Below are 20,170 nucleotides of genomic sequence, written 5' to 3'. Positions count from 1 at the left end.
TTTCTGGTATTTGGACAAAGGGATCGTACCTTTCAAGACGTTCAAACAACATTCGCACACGGTATCGATGACCTCTTCGGAAGCTGATTGAATGAGTTTTTTTCGTAGGGGTGGAGAAGCTTTGGACAGGACAGATAACATGTTCCCATGTTTGACTAAACGTGGTGGCAGTCCTTTCCTTTTCTTTCTATGGGGTTGTTTAGAAGAGGGATGTTTTCTGGAGGGTGACATCTTCAGGAGCACCAAAGCACTGACACCCAACTTGGTCACACACCTTTTTTATACTGGAACGCGTCGCTACTGATTATCTTTACGTCGTATCAACTTCAGGACAGGCATGACGCGTCGTGCAGGGGTACGTAACGGACTAAATCGAGCCAGTTCTTGCTTGGACAAATCCAGTAAACTTTGTAAAATGCCCGATCTTTCTTGGACTTTGATTTCGGGAGAAGGTACTTTGTGAGCAGCAGCCACTGCCACTAAATTGGAGGGTCCTGCCACTGGGGAAGTACTTGGGGTCATCAACGGAGAAGTTCTTGGTGTGATCAACGTTTCCAAGTACTCTTCAGTTCTTGGTGTCATCAACGAGGAAGTGGATGAACTTGAGGCTGCCAGAGACGCAGTCACCGCCGTGGCAGGTCGTGGTTTGCGAGTGTAAGGTTGCGTCCTGGCCGAAGTGCCTCTCTTGCGACTAGTTTTCTTCTGTGGACTTTTCTTTTTCTGGGGACTTTTTCTGTTTGTTTTTCTGGGGGCTTCTTTTCTTTTTCCGGGGTGGTGTCTGGTAAGAGGAGGGTCCCGCCACTAGAGAAGTTCTCCTTGGGGACCTGGTCTTTTTATTCTTCTTGGAGCTTCGTTTGACTTTTTTCTTGGGGAGAAGTTTGGGGGCATTAGGATCCCATCTTAAGAGAGAGCGAATGATGACCCCTCCTAGAGTACCGCTCCCTCCAGGTTTCAAAAATGATTTGTTTTTTGGTTTGAGTGTCGATGCGGGGATCGGCCAGTTGGGTCAAAGCGACTTTGTTTCGATCAAAAAAGCGTTTGGTTTGATGAGGAATCTGAATGATCCCTTGGAGTAATTGACGTGCCGTCACCGTGAACCATCGTAAGACTTCTTTGAGACTAGCTTCTAAGACACGAGCTCGTATTTGTGGATTTTTTTCTCGACTGATGCTATACAAGTCCCGAATAAATTTGACGGGAAGATGCGACTGAAGGGACGTCATCTTCAAAATGTGTGTGAGACAGACGAAAAGGGTCTGACGTTTTTATAGATTTTTTTGTGGAATGAAGTTAAGTCGAGGAAGGAGACGTGTACAGGACAGGCCCTCCGTCTTGGCCCCAGTGGTGAAACAAGTGGGTACGAAATCGCAAATCATCGGGGGTCGTAGGTTTCAAATCGACGAGTAAATAGGCGTGTGGAGTTTGAGTGGCATCGTCTTACGCCTGAGTCAGCCAAGGTGTCCCTAACTGTTTGGCTAAGACTTGCACTTGCGATTTATCTCGAGGGCTTTTAAACAAGAACATGTGATGCGCATTGAGACTGATGGTGCGATGGGCTTTACTTTGTTGAAACAAATTTTGAGTGATGTAAACGACACTGGCATTACGATCATGCCCTTTGCGCGTGAACCACAGTTTAATTTCTTCTTCGTCTTCTCCTAACATGTCGTCGAAAATGACCATATGGGTTTAACGGGAGTCAGAGACGATGCCGTCGTCTTCTTTAGGAATGCCTTCCACAAACACGATGGAATCGCCTTGACTTTCTCGCAAGAGGCTGTACACCGATTGCCACTCTTTGTAACACCACATGATGCGCTGAGGTGGTCGATCGATCAAATGATGTTTATGTTCGATCAAGCGTTTGACGAATTCGGTTTTGCCTGAACCGCTAGGTCCAGCAATGAGCATGTTAAAGGGATGGCGAAGATACAAAGCTTCCCAACTGGCACGATCTAAGTGTTCGTCGATGACTCTGACAGTAGAGGAAGAGGGAGCACAGACAGCAGAGGTAGCCATAGTGTTAGGAATGTCACTTGTGAGACGAAAACAGACAAGACAAGAGTTTATATACTTTTTTCAGGACACGTTTATTGAATGTTTTAAACATGAACACGAAAGACAAAAATACATAAAAGCCAAAGGCTTAAGTACAACGATAAAAGGCACATGATAACAATCAACGTGGAATAAACACAAGTGTCTGTACAACATGTTTTGGGTAATGTTCTGACCAGTTCTATAGGGGGTAAGGTCACACAAGTGTCCTCCCGAAAGGGTCTTTCAGGCCTGTCCACGACAGTCCTGTCCTGGGTGACGGGTTCTTCTGGCACTGTCACTAACACAGGTTGAAAAGTAACTTTTTTCCTTGAACAACTCTCGTGCATACTGGGCCACTTCTTGGGTCCAAGCCTCAAAATCCCCTTTTTTCCAGTCACGGACATCTGTCCAATGGGGGTGTAAGTCACCAGCTACACACACATCGTCATACACGTCTTGGGTAGCTAAAAGTTGACGAATCTTTTTTCCCGTAGAGGTCGAGAAGTATCCAGATGAAAACGCAAGGCTTTGAGCAAAAGGAGTCTTTCGTGACCATTGAAGGCCATTGGGGTGGTAAGTACTCTTCGTAAAGAGTCCACAAGGAATCGGCTGGTAAACGAAATCCCACAAAACACGTCACTAAGACACACACCACTTGTCGACCCAAATTGAATGGATACAGTTCTTGTAATAATCGATGGTAATGATCCACGGTTTGAATATGGTCATTGAGTTCCTTCCACGGAATCTGTTCAATTACAGGTGACATAAGCCGTGGCATGGATTCCTGATTGTATAGTCTCTTTGTTTCGGAAGCAATAAAGGTACTTTCTAACTAAACATCTTCGTTCTCCAGTAGGGAATCTAAATCTTGCACACTGTAACCTACACTTCAGAGTTTGTCTAGATGTTTCGTCTTCCGCTAAGCAGATTCCACGTAACAGATGTTCGTAATCCTTTAAAACGTCTTCCTCAATACGTTGCTTTAGGTGAATCTCGAAGTAACCAAAATTAGGAACGTTTAGTTCATTCACTTAATTAAAGTGTTCAACAAGGTCTGACCACTGAAACAATTTCTGACGAATCAGTCCTCTTATACCATTCAGGTACCAGTGGTTAAAGATCTGGTGACGTAACGGATGCAGCTGTTCTTTACGTTTGACTTGTATTTTGACCAGATCTCGGTAAATGTGTTCTCTCAACTCCACAGGCAAAGCACGAATGTTCTCTTGTAAAGTATCCATGAATGGGTTAGTCCGTACAATTCACAATCTTCTCCTAGAGCAAAAGTAATCCACATAGCGAGTAATTTCTGACCACTGCCATTCAGGGTAACGTCCAAGAATCTCACTGAACTCTTTTGATGTAAATCGTCTAGAGTGATATAATAGGACGAATGCACACTTGACCCAGAGAAATCTAACACACTGGTTGACTTTTTTCACTTTCCTCTTGTGAATTTCTCGGCACAAAAGTTCTACAGTTACCCATTGAGATTTCACTCTGGCAAACCCTTGCCAAACTTCCTTGTAAATCTTCTCTTGCAGTTCTTTAGGTAATGATTCAATATCGTTTTTGAAATGAAGTTTAAATACCGGTCTCGGTGATGTCCAACATTTCACTCCAAACCAATCTGGTTTCTTCTTCGTCAACGACATGGTAAGTCACTTCAATGTCTCGGTCCCACTAAGGGTAAGTAATGACAATTCGGTGACCATCGAACATGTTCTACGTAGGCCGAATCTTGCGGTTCCCAGTGGTGAAGTGACACACCGCAACTGAAGCACTTGACTTTATCCCCTTCGCCCAAGTAGAAAAATCCGGCTCTGGCTAATTCTTCGGGGGTCGGGCCTCCCAGATACTTAGGCCATTTTCCCTTGAACGATTGAAGACGATTTTCATGGTCGCAGTATTCCGACAAACGTACAGGAAACGAATATTCGTCTTTCACAGGTTCGTTTCGATGAGGGTTGGGTGACATAGACAGGAGTTTGCTCAGGGCTGGATGACATCCGTAGGGGGGTAGACGTGAAGGTGAACATCCACCTTTAAAACGAAACTCAGTAAAGTGTCCAAGAGGACGAGCGGCATCGCTTTCGCATCCCTCAGGTTTGACACGTACAGCATTACTTTCCATGATAGGGGTAGTGACACTAAAGTTCCCATGATGCTTTACGGCATCGCTAAGGTCACAGCGTACCGCATCGTTTCCTTCGCAAGGCTGACAATTGCATTCCACTTCCGAAGCCCCACACTTGAAGTGTGCCTTTCTGAACTTGTTTTGCGTTTCTCTGAAAGTATTCATCTTGTTCGCTTGGTCTTGGTAGTCACAATGAGCTATCGATCTTGCCTAGGGTTCCTTTTTATATACAGACCAATACCAACGTGTCCATACGGTAAGGTGAAATGATTGGGAAGTCGCACTCGCTTCTGGTACACGATTTGATAGACTTTTTCCAAGGGTCGACTGACGATGTGGTGAGTGGGTAAACGTACAATCTTGTTGGGTTGATAGCTGGTCACTTTAAAGTGTTCATCTTCTCCAGATTGCAAGGCTTCTTTCAATACCCCAAAGTTCACCACTCGACTGGTACGATAACTCAGAGTCAATCCTTTCACTTTACACGTCGTGTGCACTTCTCCTTGTTTGTCCCGGTATTTGTAGCCATTATTTTTTTGGACCGCCACTGACGAAACTTAGAATCTTGTCGTCGTGATGATCGTCTGTCCAGGCTCCTAAACGGTCTCCTTCGATGTCAGGGTGCTGTTGACTCGGGTGATGGATGTAAATGCAACTGTCCGTGTCAAAGTACAGGACGCATTCCCCTAACAGTTCTAAAGCTTCGTACAATTTTAAGCGAGCATGAGCTGTCACGTAAGCCGCAATGATGACATTTCCAAAAGGGTCGTCTTGTACAAAGTCCAGATCTTCTTCGTAATTGACCAAGATCAAATCCTCGCGATCGACGTCCACGTGTTTCATGAATTTGGTTTTGTCGTGAATCATCTGAAAGTAGCGGGAAGGTTCTGTCAAATACTCCGTCTTGGGTAAACACGGACGTTGTGCCATTTTACCCCACAAGCAATTTAACATCACTTGGGCAAACGATCGCCTGCCTTCGTTTTTCTCGATGTGATCTAAAGGAATGCCTTCTTGTGCCCAGTATTTTTCTTTGAATGTCTTTTTGTCTTCGGGAGTGTGACACCAGGAAGGATAGCCGCTGGCTTCTTGTTTCAGTTTCAAAAAGACATCCACGTAGTCGGCGAAAATGCCTTTCTGCGCGGGGTCACCCTTGTGGTATTGTTGTGTCTTGGGAAAGTGACAAATTTCGTACACTTCTAACAGTTGATATCCCATCTCCAGAGCTTTGAACAATTCTACGCTGACCCACGTCCCCGTCAAGGCCCGTTCTTCCTGGGTGTGCTGGCAAGGTTGATCTTGGTTGCACGTTTCGGCACAAGTACGGCACAAAGGAAACATCAGTTTGCCTTGACAATGGTGAGGTAAGACGGGATGGTACAAGTCCGTGGGAGGCAAAACTTTGCACTTGATCAAGCCTTCGTATTGTCGAATGTTTTTCAGGTTGATGTGTTCCGTGAACAATTGTGGGTGTCCTGCAGGAAAGCGACAATATTTGCACACGTAGGGATACAGCGAACACACGTCCAAGTATTTGATTTCTTCTCCTTTCTCTTCGTCGGCTTGGTACAGCAAACAGGTGGCATTGGTTCTTCCTCCGTACAAACTATCCCTCGGGTTCAGGGGGTCCATGAACTGGTAACTTTCCACGAGGCGTTTAAACTCGGGATCGGTTTTCAAACGGTGATCGTATTCGTGTTCCCACATTTCCACCACTTGGTATCCTTCCTGTTCTAACTTTAGGCGTCGCTGACAAGTGTCCTGGTACAAGTCTTCCATGGTTCGTTGTAAAAACTGATTTTTACTGCCACGGTCAGGATAACAGACGGGACATCCGTGAAATAAGCAACCGTTAAACTCGTACACGATCTTGGGGTTTTCTAAGTCCCAACCATCGACCGAATGCGTTCCGATGGTAATTTCGCCCCCTCCGTTGCGGGCATGCTGAATCCACTTGTCTTCCTTTTCGCACAAGTAATGTAACCAGCGTAGGGCTTTGACCGAGTATTGACGTTTGACATAGTTGGTCGTTTGAGGACTGATGACAGCTACGGTGTTTTCAGGCATGAATCGTTGCCGGTACACTAAGGAACACGCTTTGGCAACGGTGCAAGCTTCTTTCAAAGGATCGACACCTCCGTGTTCCATGAACAGTTCTCGAAATTTTCCACAGCAACGTCGTAAACTGTCCACGTCGGAACGACAATACTTTAACATTTCTTCCTGAAAGTCGAAAGGGTCGGAGGCGTGAGCCTGGTACCAAGCGTAGAAAGCGTCTCGTTGTTCGGTACGCATGTTGTCAGGGTCGTAATAGTGAGCCTCAGGTAAATGGGGTAGAACGGCGTGTTGATTGGCTTCCGTATTGAAAAAGCGTGGAAAGTACCCTTTAGCTATTTCTGTCGTTCCAAACATTTTAGGCATTCGGCTCAAAGGCATGGCCAAGTAACTCATCGAATCTTTAAACTGTACTTGTCCTACTTAGGAATGTGAATGCCGGTCTCTTGCATGCATTCGAAATCGAAAAAGATGAAATTGCCTTTCTTCTTGTGACCGTCCTTTCTCTGGTGGGGGTTGGTATTTTTGCACGTAGCATTCGTGTTCCAAGTCCACGATGTGGTGACAAATGTGACATTTTGTTTTTCCTGAACATACGTGTGTCTTGGTACTGTTGGTACGTAGGCCTTGTCCACACGTAGGGCACAATCTCAGCAGTTGACAAGCACATTTCTGCTGTGAACCTTGCGTCTTCAAATGTTGTTGGTAACAGGTAGGGCTGACAAACGTGCGCAGACAAGTTGAACAATGCACTGGTCCTTCGCTCAGACAGGGTGGAGAGGCCAAACATCCTGAGCATTTCAATCCACAATGCTTGTGTTGCTCTCGATTGTTATAACCATAGTCACATTTCTCACAGTAATAACCGTATCCCAGGAATGCAATGATACTGGTAATGGTATCGAAATGGTCATCGTGATAATAGACATGAATGTATTTTCCGTCCTTAAGGTCTTTCCCTCGAAACAACAGAGGCCCGCGCATTTCTTGAGGGTGCACTTTCAAGGTGTAGCGTGGAGCTAGGACATCTTGCAATGTTTGCATTTCAGGAATGCCACAGGGTATGTCTGTGGACAGGCCGGCTTGTTGCAACAGGAGTTCTGCTTCACTTCGTTGTTTGGCTCGGTCGGATCGTTGAATAGTTTTCCAGGCTCTTTTCCATTCTACCGTGTCATTCTTGTTAGCATAGGTTCGTCCCACCACGATGGCCCTGGCTAAACACATCTGGTCTTGAGGGTTGTGAATTCGGACGAGACTCTTTTTGGTGCTGCGAAGGTCGTTCACCAATAAGACTTTTTTGCGGCCAGTCCCTTGAGGAGGAGAGACGTGGGTCATGTCCAAAATGGCTTTTCCATCGGTGATGTCAAACTGGTCATTGGATTGTTGTACGTGTTGAATCTTGTCCATGACTTTGGAAGCAGTCAATTCTGCAGGGCTGCTAAACTCGATCCAAACAGGGGATTTCAAACCGTCGTGTTGTATGGAAAGTCTCAAGCGATCGTCTTCTTTGGGTTGACTTTTACGCTTGAGTGTGGTGAGCAAAGAATCCCACAGCCCGGTGATGAACCCTTCTGCTTTCTCTAACGGTACTTCAGCCTTGAAATCTTTAAACTTCACCGTGTATTTGTAAGCCGTGGTTCTAAATTTTCTAGAGGAGCGCTTTTCCCTCGAATGGAATAGTACTTTTCAGGGTTGACTGAGGGTGGTGAACTTTGTTTAGAGGGTTCGGATTCTGGTTCACTCATGTCCTCTTCAAAATCACTGGCATGAATTTGTGCCAAGACTTCAGCCCTTGTACGAGGCGATAGATCACGTTTCTGCCTCTTACTTTCTTCGTCTTTCTTCTCAAATGAATTGGATCGTTTCATCTTGAGTGCAAAACGTCAAATGACTCAAGTTTAAACAGCATGGACTAATTTATAGTCATGGCAGACCAGCGTATATAAAAGGGTGTGTGTCTTGTCCTTTCACTATTCATTTCACTCTCAAACCGAGCGCAACGATGGAAGAGACTACCCAGATGGAACGTTTCATCAGAGCTTTGCGAGGGGTGATTAGAAAATTCTCTTCAGACCAGCCGACGGACTACTCTCCTTCCTTTCGAGATAAAAGTCAAGATACTTGCTATATCTGTCAGAAGAAAGGGCATTGGTCTTCAGAGTGTCCAGACCGTCAAAATAGAAACAAGGGGTTAGAAAAGACAAAAGTCAAGATACCTGTTATTTTTGTCAAGAAAAAGGACATTGGTCTCCAGATTGCCCTGAGAAACAAGAGGAGCAAGAAGAGAGGGATTCTGGAGAGGAAGAAGAAGAGGAAGAAAGTAGACAATTCTATTTACAAGAGGCAAAGAAAAAGAAACAGGAGAAGAAAAGAAGAAGGGAAGAAAGTGAGGAGGAAGAGGAGGAAAAGACTGTGACGGTGAAGAAATTGAAAAAACAGAGACTAAACAAAGAAACAGAAGAAGTCTATGAACTTTTTAAAGTGCTCTGTTGTGAATTGTGAATTGGATTGTAACTATTGATAAAAGAATAAATTAGGTATAAAAAGCTAAGTGTCTTTGAGTTTTGATTTTAAATAAGAAGCTACACTCACGCACTCATATACACGTACTATAGGGGTAAAATGGTTTTTCTTTTTTTTTTTTTTTGAGTTATTGGCAATTGAAAGTCTATCTCTTTTCGAGAGAAGTGGGTGGCCCTGAAAAGGGTCTTTGGTTTTTGGTGTAGGGGTGAGTTTAAGCAATCAACTTTAACTGCCTTAAGCCTTTGCCACGGCCGAGGCCTACTTCTGATGATGATGATTGGGTTGAAATCACTAAGGGTGGTACGGTAGGCTTAGTCACAGGGTTGGCGTGTTTAGCTCGGGAAGGTCGTATTCTCTTCGGTCGTGATAAAGAAGTCTGATACATTTGTTTCAGACTTCTTAACTCCGCTAAAATGTCTAACAGTACCGTGACCGTTTGATTTTCACCCTCTTGTTTCTTTGCTGCTGCTGCTTCTTCTTCTTCTTGTTGTTTTTTTCTTACCTCTTCTTGCTGTTGTTGCTGTAAAAGAAAAGCTTGTTCCGCTTCCTTTTGTCGTTGTATAAATTTCTCCAATTCTTCTTTCTGTCTCTGTCTAAAATTCTCCACGTGTGGTAATGAAGGTGACGAAGGTTCCGGAACAAATTCTTGCGAGGTAAGAAAATCCTCAAAATCCCAATTCACCTCTTCTGAAAGTAAGTCCGGGTTCCCTTGGGTGGTCTCCACTGCTGGTGCACCCCAATTTACCGTTTTCTGAGTTTCCGTCATGTTGAATAACTGTCGCATGGATTGACAGCGTACAGCACGAATCTATATAGACCACGTGACGTCACAGACTGTTCTCTTCGGATTGGATGCAAGCTGAATGAATTTTGTAACGCGTGTTTGGATTGGTCAATGAACTCAATCCGTTTCAGTCCTTCCTCTACCTATAAATAAGCGCAGTTCACTGCATTGATTCACCTGTTCTCGGCGCCTCAGCATGTGGACCGATGTACACTCTTCCACCCTTGTGTCAACGATGATGTACAGGACGGACATACCCATGTATGTCCTATCCAAATGGACAGTTATCCATAGGATAGACACCAGTCTGTGGATACGTATGATTTACGTGGAGAGGCAAGGATGCCTGAAAAGAGTGTTAGTCTATGGACCTACCATTAGACGAAGCCTAAGACGAAGAAGATGTTGCAGATGCCCTTTATGTTAAGGGCATATTAACATAAACCCAAAGGCCCTTTTCAGGGCCACCCACATTTCTCGAAAAGAGATAGACTTTCAATTGCCTACCGATTTTTTTATTTTTTTTATTTAAAAAAAAAAAAAACAAAAAAAAAAAATAGAGAACCATCAGGTCGGGACCCTATTTTAATATGGTTCCATTTTCCCTTGTCGCTCAACAGACCCAAGATTTATTCCCCATGTTAATTTCCCTTGTCGCTCAACAGACCCAAAATATATTCCCCATGTTAATTTCCCTTGTCGCCAAAGTGTCCCAGGGGTTTTCGTAATGTTAAATTTCCCATTGTCGCCAAAGTGTCCCAGGGTGGTTTTTGATGCTAATTGCCATTGTCGCTAAAGTATCCCACTTCACTACTAACGTAGCTTTAATAATTTTTCAGTCATGTAGCTACGATATCTGCAGTGTGGCAGTTTATAGTGATGTCTAGCACTGGGGCATCATGCCGCAGACATGTAGCATGATGTCCCACCCAGTCACATTATACTGACACCAGGCTGAGCAGTCCTAACACTAACCTCTTAATGCTGAGCGCCAAGCGAGTAGTACCATTTTTGTAAGTCTTTGGTACGACTTGGCCGGGGATCGAACCCACGACCTTCCGCATCCGAGGCGGACGCTCTAACCACTAGGCCACTGGAGCGGTCTTGAATTTACATAACAGAAAATCAAATCATTTAAACCAATAAATGAAATGATGAATTCAGATTCAAAATGACGTGATATTAAATAAAATGATTTAAAGAAGAAAATGGAATAATGAAATATGTTTCCAAATGACGTAGTATTAGATAAAATGATGTAGTCTAAAATGAAATAAATTAATCCAACAAATGAAACGATGAATTTAGATTCCAAATGATTTTGTATTGAATAAAATGGTCTGAAGAACCGAATGGAATAGTTTACGTTACTTGTTTAGGCTCGAATAAACAGTAACACAAGAAAGAGTGGAAACAACAAGCTTTAAAAAAAAACACAATAATTTATTTCCCTGGAAAAATTCTGTAAAAATGAAAAAATATGAACTTACGGTTTTATAGAATCAAATCCAAACATAATCCAAGAATAAATTTTTTGAAGTCCTAATAGCAAAATGCTCTAATGATTTCCAGTTCGATTCCCGACGAAGAATCCAAGATGGAAGACGATAACGTATGCTGAAGTCTGTCGTGTTGAAGTCTACAGTTCCTTGTAGAAACAAGAATTATTACTCCGATTTTGGAAAGCTAAATAATTTTTTATTTATTTATAAGAACTGTCTTTGATTAATAATCTCACATGAACACATGTATTTTCCAGGAAAAAAAAAGAATTAATCCTTTTCAAATCCAAGTAATTTGAAATAACTCCAACCCAAGCAATTTGAAATAACTCCAAACAGGACAACATACAACTTCTAGTATAAGAAAAAGCCCAGCTGCAACTGAGAATAACTCTCCAAAACAGAGGTTATATCGTCTTCTAAAACGTAAACAGGGGTACACGTGATCATGTTCTTGAAGCTTATAGAATTTAGGTACTTGTTAAAATACACGTACACACAGTGTGGCCCTGACGAACACCAATCATTTTACTCTAAGAAATAAAAAAGAAAACAAACTGTTTACATCATAAACACGCAGTCCCATCATGACCTGAACAACAACCAAGCATTTCAAAATAAAAATAGAACTTGTTTACGTGGTTGCTACTAATTTTCAATCAAGGTCAGGATCTAGATCAAGACCTGGTTTTTATAAAGCGATCAGTCAAGGTCAAACTATTTTCTGAAAAAAAAGTATCATCTCTAGTGAATAAATTTACATTACAATAGCATGTAATACAAAATAAAATAAAAATTAAAACTGACAAACAATTAAATTGAAATAAATATATATTATATCAAATATAATTAAATCAAATATACATAGCAAATAATGCATTCGGATTCCAAAGGATGTTGTATTAAATGAAATGTATTAAAGTAAACCGTCCGACTGGCAATAGCACTACATTGTAAGGTCCAACTGCAAATCATCTAGCGTAAATCCAAACATTCACAGGGGTCGCTGTTATCCATGATGTATGGAGTCAGCACGCTCAGATTTATAATCTAGAGAAATATGTTCAGCATTCGGTTGAGATTTTTGCGGACGAAACTGGGACAGCCAATGTGTTTCTGTTCTTATGATGTAAATAAGAACTATATTTTCCAATCAGCATCAAGTGATTTGATCGACATTAACGAATGTGCGTGTGTTCTTTAACATTTCTCCGCCTTGTACTGTTCGAGCTTCAAAGGTTTTCAAAAACCTAGATCTATCAATTAATGAGATTAAAACTTTGAACTTAGTTGATCAAATAGTAATTACCATTTTACTAATGTTGATACATTGCAAAAGACGTGTATATATAAAAGGCACTGCAAAAAAGATCTTTATTGCCAAAAGCTTTTAAAATAATCATGTCCCTGTTTTAATGGTAAAAATCATGTCCCTGTTTTAACGGTAAAAATCATGTCTCTGTTTAAATGGTAAAAATCATGTCCCTGTTCTAATGGTAAAATCATGTCCCTGTTCTGTAGGTTTTACAAGAATGTGTCTGTATGAAATTAAGTTAATTTGAGTGTGACTTGAATTTTATAAAATAAGAAATTTACCGTTTACATTAATTTGGACAACTCTTTAAATTTACATATCGTAAATAGGAAGACCAATGTCAAGTGTTTTGATTTTTGTTATCTTCGATTGCTAGTTAGTCTGCGCTAGATGATAAAATATCTTTGGTATATAAAATATCTTTGGTATATAGGTATACCTTTAGAACAGCTGTTAAAGTGATGGCAGAGAAAACGGGTTTATTTCATACGTTTATATGTCTACTATGTCAGAGTTTCTTAAACTGTTATGTATTGTTTTGGTTTTAAAATGCACATCCTTTGAAATTATAAAACTGAGACCAACAATTTAGAAACTGGTAGGGATATCATTTATTTTTAAAGACTGTTCATAAAGCTATTTAAAATGTTCATTTGTGGCTGGAAAATACATGAATTAAGAAGGCTTTTATATCAGCTTTATATGTACACAAATAATCATTATTTAGTAACTGACGTCTGCATCAATCGTGTGTAGTAAGGGCACTATGTGGACTGATAACCGGAGGTATACGGTATTTATTACCAGCCAGTAGGAATCTATCAGGATCACAGAGTCGTGTTGAAAGCAAAGGACCATTCAGTCGGGGTGTCAGATTACCATGGATAGAAACTGTTCACATTCTTGGAGCCTGGCATAATATAGAACTTTGACGAATAATGCACATGTACGCACGGCCAGTAATGTAGGATATCTACAAAAAGTGTCGATAAACAACTTGTTAGTTTAGTGTCTATGCTAGGTCATGGAATCAAATATGGTAATTACTATTGATCAAATAAGATCAAAATTTTAATCTCCTTAATTGAAAGATCTAGGTTTTTGAAAACCTTTGAAAGCTCGCGCAGTACAAGGCGGAGAAATGTTAAAGAACACACGCGCATTCTTTTAACGTAGATCAAATCACTTGCTGATTGGAAAATATAGTTCTTGTTTATATCATAAGAACAGAAACACCTTGACTGTCCAAGTTTCGTCTGCAAAAATCTCAATCGAATGCTGAACATACTTCTCTAGATTATAAATTTGGGCGTGCTGACTCCATACATCATGGATAACAGCGCCCCCTGTGTATGTTTGGATTTACGCTAGATGATTTGCAGTTGGGCCTTACAATGTAGTGCTGTTCCCGGTCGGACCGTTTACTTTCAACACATTTAATTTAATACCACATCCTGTTGAATATGAATGCATCATTCCATTTGGTTCTTCAGACCATTTTATTCAATACCAAATCATTTGGAATCAAATTCATCATTTCATTTGTTGGATTAAGTTATTTAATGTTAGACTACATCATTGTATCTAATACTACGTCATTTGGAAACAAAATTCATCATTCCATTTTTTTCTTCTTTAAATTCATTTTATTTAATATCATGTCATTTTGAATCTGAATTCATCATTTCATTTATTGGTTTAAATGATTTGATTTTCTGTTATGTAAATTCAAGACCGCTCCAGTGGCCTAGTGGTTAGAGCGTCCGCCTCGGATGCGGGAGGTCGTGGATTCGATCCCCGGCTGAGTCATACCAAAGACTTACAAAAATGGTACTACTCGCTTGGCGCTCAGCATTAAGAGGTTAGTGTTAGGACTGCTCAGCCTGGTGTCAGTATAATGTGACTGGGTGGGACATCATGCTACATGTCTGCGGCATGATGCCCCAGTGCTAGACATCACTATAAACTGCCACACTGCAGATATCGTAGCTACATGACTGAAAAATTATTAAAGCTACGTTAAAAATCCAAAATCACACACACACACACACACACACACACACACACACACACACATGCAAATTAAATTAATGAAACGTCATTTGGAATCAGAATTCATCATTCCATTTTGTGGTTCAAATCATTTTATTTAATTAATACCAGATTATTTGGAATTTAAATTCTTGATTTCATTTGTTGAGTTAAATCATTTCATTTTAGACTACATCATTTTATTTAATGCCACGTCATTTGGAAGCAGATATCATCATTTTGTTTTGTTCTTTAAATCATTTAATTTCATAATAAGTCATTTCATTTAATACAACATCATATGGAATCTGAATTCATCATTCCATTTTGTTGGGTTAAATCATTTCATTTCATGCTACATCATTTCATTAATACCATGTCATATAGAATTTAAATTCATCATTCGGTTTTGTTCGTTAAATCATTTCATGTGACACCACCTCATTTGGGATCTCTTTTTATCATTTGATTTGCTGGGTTAAGTCATTTGATTTCATACTACATCATTTTATTAATGTAATTTTGGCGATGACAGCTGCCCGTAATATTTCCCGTTAAATCACATTCATCAGCGAGAGATCTGCAGCACAATTTGGTGACGCGTTTATCTACAAAACTTCATCCATGACTTCTTTTTTTTTAAATTTCCCTCAGACGAGTGGGGGGGGGGGACTCAGTGTGTGTGTGTGTGTGTGTGTGTGTGTGTGTGTGCGTGCGTGTGTTTTTATTATTATTGTATTTTATATTTTGAAACAGAGAAAGAGACTTAGAACTGTAAGATAATGCGTCTGAGGCTGAATAGCTTCTACAATACCGATAATACGTGTTTTGTTTTCCTGTACATGTACTTTTATCGGCATTCGGGAGGTCATTGAAGTTCAAGCCTGAAGATCGAGTAACCTTTGATACCTTCAGCCCCAAAACCACGTATAATCGCTATTCGTACATATATACAAACAAAACAAAACTATTAAATTGTCGGATGCAATTTAAAAAGTTTCCAACTATCAACTGATGTGAAACGAACATGCCTATCTTAAGGAGCCAACTTCAAAGATCTGTTGAGAAATAATCACTTTAACGAACAGTTTTAGTACAGCATCTGTCATTTCTGAGAATTAAAAGCAACTACCAGATGTTTTGGCAAGTAATTGCATCACCTTAGTCCGATTCTGAACCGTCTTTATGACCCAAATTCACTAATGAGGCACAAATCAATGTCACTGACAAGTTAACTCATTATATACGTTTCTTTCCTTAATGCATATATACGTCTATCATTCCAAGAAAAATCAACGTAAACAATAAATAAAGCTTGGATCTGAAAATATCGCAACCTAAATGGTGTATATCAATACCTACGTTACTGTCGCTAGTGTAATTACGAGCCAATTCTGTCAGATAAATATGAAATAAAACTGAAGATTGAATTAAAAAGTCTTTGAATTAATCGTTTATACTCTTTGAGAAATCTAAAAGCAAATTTTGAATAAGTATACCCTGAAAATTCATTCACGAGACTTCAGAATGTAGGTCGCTAAGGTCATGATATATACGTAACCCTTTTTTATGCACTGCCTTTTTTGTGTAAAACGAGGGTTTTGGGGAGTAGAAAATGCTCTCAAAATTCACTTGTACGTTTTATTATTAAAAAAGCAACCAAATAAGTGGTTATTGTTGGTACATATCATTTTTTTACGTGCCATATGTTGTGATGTTCATTAGTTATAAAATATTGGATACTTACGTTACTTGGTCCAAATGATATGAAATCAAGATCAAAGGATTGAATAAACCCTTCGAAAATATAATCATGTTTCATACAGGTCTGAAAATAAAATCTTGATAAATCTACAAAGTAATATTTGACAAATTTTAGCATAAATAATGCTTAATAATACGTACGTTACCTATACATACGTGATAAAGATATACTAAACAATGGAACACGTGATGATAGCCGGCCAACTTTGCATGCTGAAAGGTGTCATGTCGCTATCTTTCAGTTCTCAGTAAAAAAAAAAGACATAAAAACCCAAAACAAAACAAACAAAACAAACAATCATCAATTATAAAGAGGACAAGCCAGTAAAATTATGTTACACTCTATGTACTAAGGGTCACCTATAGGTAAGCGATTACAATTAAAACTTTTGATTGACACTTACGTTTGTATTGGACAGGAATCAGTGAAAAAGAAAGAGTAGATATCATACATTAAAATATAGTGACCTCTTTGTTTATAAGCGATGTAATCACTGTGTATAACGTACTGATACATACGTTACAGAGCGTAACGAATGTATTAAGACTTAATCCAGAACAAAAATGATTATTAGTATAAAATATGAGTACAATTTAGATCTTCAGTTTAGCTCTATTATACAATTATTCTCAAAGTCACTATTAATATTGGATAAGTTTTTTAAATGTTTTAAGAGTGACTATGAATGACATGAGTATATTCGGTAACTAATGGTTGAAGGACTAGCATAAAAAGAACAAATCTTTACGACGAAGATAAATTATAAACAAACTAGGAGAGAAAAAAATCAATGCAAAGGTAAATTAGAAACAAACCATGAGTGTAAATATTTATAATTAAAAAAATTAATTTCAGCTACACTAAATACTTCACATAATAATTTCGTAACGTAGTATCGATACTTACGTTATTAGTCCCCTACCATTGAAACTGGGGTGACTCTAGGTTTGCACAGACTCGTTCTTGTCTTATATTACGTGTTTAGGCTCTAATAAACAGTAACTAGAAAAAAGTGAAGACAACAAGCTTTGTAAAATTTAACAAATAATTTATTTCCCTGGAAAAAAAACAAGGTAAAAATGAAAAAATGGAACTTAGGGTTTTAAGAATCAAATCCAAAAATAATCCAAGAATAATCCAAGAATTAAACATTAGAAGCCCTAAAGATAGTATGTTCTAAAGAAATTTGAGTTCGAGTCCCGACGAAAATCCAAAATGGAAGGCGATGACGTATACTATAGCTAGGATAGTGCTGTTGTATCTGCAGTTCTTTGTTATTCAACAGACAATAATATTCCGGTGTTTGAATTCCGAATAAAATTTAAAGAAATGTCTTTGTCTAAGAATTATGTACGAGCACTAAAATATTTTCGGAAAACGAATTAATCTTTTAGAATCTAATAAATTTGAATAAAAATTAAAATGTAACTTCAAACTGGTCACAACAAAACGAACACCTCGACGTCAAGTGTTTTCAAGCTCAAACTCACTAATTCTCTATAAACATCGGTCTTAAACATGACTACTGCGCAATTCAGGTAAAACCAGAATTTCGAAATAGAGGCTGTTTACATCTAATGTCACGTATTCCTATTATGAACTTGACATAAACCAATCATTTTACTCTAAGAATAAAATAAAAAATTGAAAGCTGTTTACTTGACTCACTGGTTTCTGAATCAAGGTCGGGAATTATGCCAGCTATAGGTGTTTACGACAAAACATTTAGGTCTAACTAATTTCTGGAAAATGCCAACTTCCAGTAAAGAAAATTACATTACTTTAACATGTAATATTTTTCTTAAAAAACTTACAGACAATTCAATTAAATCAAATATAAATTAAATCAAATATACATAAAACTTGTTTATTTTAGAATGGCCAAAACAAGAAAGGAAATACAAAAGGCCTACAGGGAACGCCAGAAGGCTAAAGGTCCGGTGTTTCTCCAAAAAGAGAGAGCTATACAAAGGCAATATTATGTGCCATCATCACAAGTAAGTAAGAAGAAAAGGGAGGAGAGAAACGTGAAAAATAAATTAAGAAACAGACTTTCACGGCTGAGAAAAAAGAAAGAGAAGAAAGCATAAGTGAACAGACCAGTGGATATGGCAGTGAAATTGTATCAAGAAATGAAGAGCAGAATGATCACCTGATAGTAAGGATATCATTTATTACTAAAAGTAACAAAGGAAAATGTTTGCAGATGATCAGGCGTAGGGCTCTTGGGGGTTCCCACAAAAATATAGGTATTCTGAAATCTGTCGTTTCAAACCTGAGACGTAAGATAATGACAAAAAAAAAAAAAAAAAAAAATAAGAAAATTGAGCGACTAAGTAAAAAAACAAAACAGACTGTTGACAGCACTTAAGGAATTAACACCAAGTAAACTAGTTGTTGCATATGTTGAATATTTATATCTGACCCAAAGAAGACGGAATCTTGTAAAAAGAAAACTCCTTGTACGCAGTGCAGTTTTGACTGAAATAAAAGCGTCAAAACAGTTGTTTGAACTTTAAAAAGTTTTACACTACGACACAAACGTTACCAAACACATTTTATAAAATACATTAGTTATTTTGTTTTATTTTAAAAATTTCGTGAATTTTCTTAATTAAGCATACAAATTTTAATCATTTTATCTTCCTATAAAATATAAAATAAGTCAATATGATTATATCAGATCAATGATCATGTGAATAATGATGATGTTCAACTGTCACACACAGGAGACAAATACTAAAATGACGAATATGTTTAATAGGGTTAATCAAACATATTTGTAATAATTTCATGCCATATTTTCATGACCAAAAGGGAACCAAGAAAACTGAGTGAAAACAATTATAGATTTAATGAAGTCTCTTGTCGTGTGTATACGATATATTTTTGGAGTGACTGGAAAGGCATACACAGTTTAAACTTTCGTGCTTATATTTTGAATCATCGGAAACCGTTATGATTAGAATGGTATTAATTTGACAACTTAAAATGTTTTAGATGTTTTGAACATTCATTATTATGAATTTAAATCAAATTTAAAATACGAGAAATTTTGGTAAAGATGCATTTTACTTTATGTACATGTATCTTTTTTCATAACTCATAATAGCAAAACACAATAATGTTTTGAATTAAATTTATGTGAAATTATCGCAAGATACCTAATTATACAATTTTCAACCATTTCCCTGTATAATTTTACTTGTAAATCATAATATATACTTTTAGATATGAGAAGATCTCTTGTAACGTGTGTATTTTGCTAGAGAATTAAAGTTTTGAGACCATATTTGTGAGTAAACATAAGCAAAATATGTATCAAATGGTGTTGTTGAAATTTTTACAGTCTAAATTTCAGATATTTCTCTGTAAAATAGGCGAATAAAGTTGTTGTTTCTAGATCATTTTTTTCCTTCCATTTTTATACATCTAATTGCGCCTCATTGGTGAATTTGGGTCTGTATTTATTCGCAAATGAGTTATTTTTGAGCAGACGAGTTGATAAAAAATCCACATTATGTGCGTCGATTATTTCTATTATTCTGAATAAAAACAAAGAGATGAATTAGGGTGTTATGTCTCGATTCTGATATTTTCTCTCTTCTGTGCGACTGGATGTCCTAACAGGGTTTGTAGCCAGTATATACAACATGCGGAATCTATCATTTAGTATGGATGTTACGCGGAAGAAGGATACGAACACATCAGGGTATCAATGCCACGTGAAATCAGCTATATTGATACTCCTCATCTATCAATGCTGCCCAAGTACTTTTATGTAAGAATTAGTGGGTTTTTTCTCTCCTTGTAAACTAGTGCACGTAGTACCCGTCATGGGAGCCCGCACATAAGGGCAAGGGGTTAGGGGGTGGGGAGAAGCCCCCCTCCCTTCATATCTAAACATCCTTTAGCATATATCTGTAAAACTTAATAGCTGACCACTACATGTTTGTCCTCCTCCCCCGAAAATAATTCGGTGGGCGCCCTGGTACCAGTGCGCTATGATGAACAC

The 20,170-nt window shown here is 38.8% G+C and overlaps 1 long non-coding RNA gene across 1 annotated transcript in view; it reads left to right on the top strand.

Moving 5' to 3' along the window:
- The window catches only part of LOC149806246 (uncharacterized), a 33,109-nt gene extending 14,407 nt beyond the window's left edge, over nt 1–18,702 (top strand). Inside the window, exon 2 of the long non-coding RNA XR_016415102.1 lies at nt 18,032–18,702. This is a non-coding gene — a long non-coding RNA (uncharacterized LOC149806246). The remainder of the gene's footprint in view (nt 1–18,031) is intronic.
- Nucleotides 18,703–20,170: the final 1,468 nt, after the last annotated feature.

This window comes from Sinohyriopsis cumingii, chromosome 2 (genome assembly GCF_028554795.1).
Source record: "Sinohyriopsis cumingii isolate HCF-2022 chromosome 2, ASM2855479v2, whole genome shotgun sequence".
In the NCBI taxonomy this organism is placed as follows: domain Eukaryota; kingdom Metazoa; phylum Mollusca; class Bivalvia; order Unionida; family Unionidae; genus Sinohyriopsis; species Sinohyriopsis cumingii.
The sequence above is the reverse complement of the archived record's forward strand: the minus strand, read 5'-3'. Positions and strand labels throughout refer to the sequence as shown.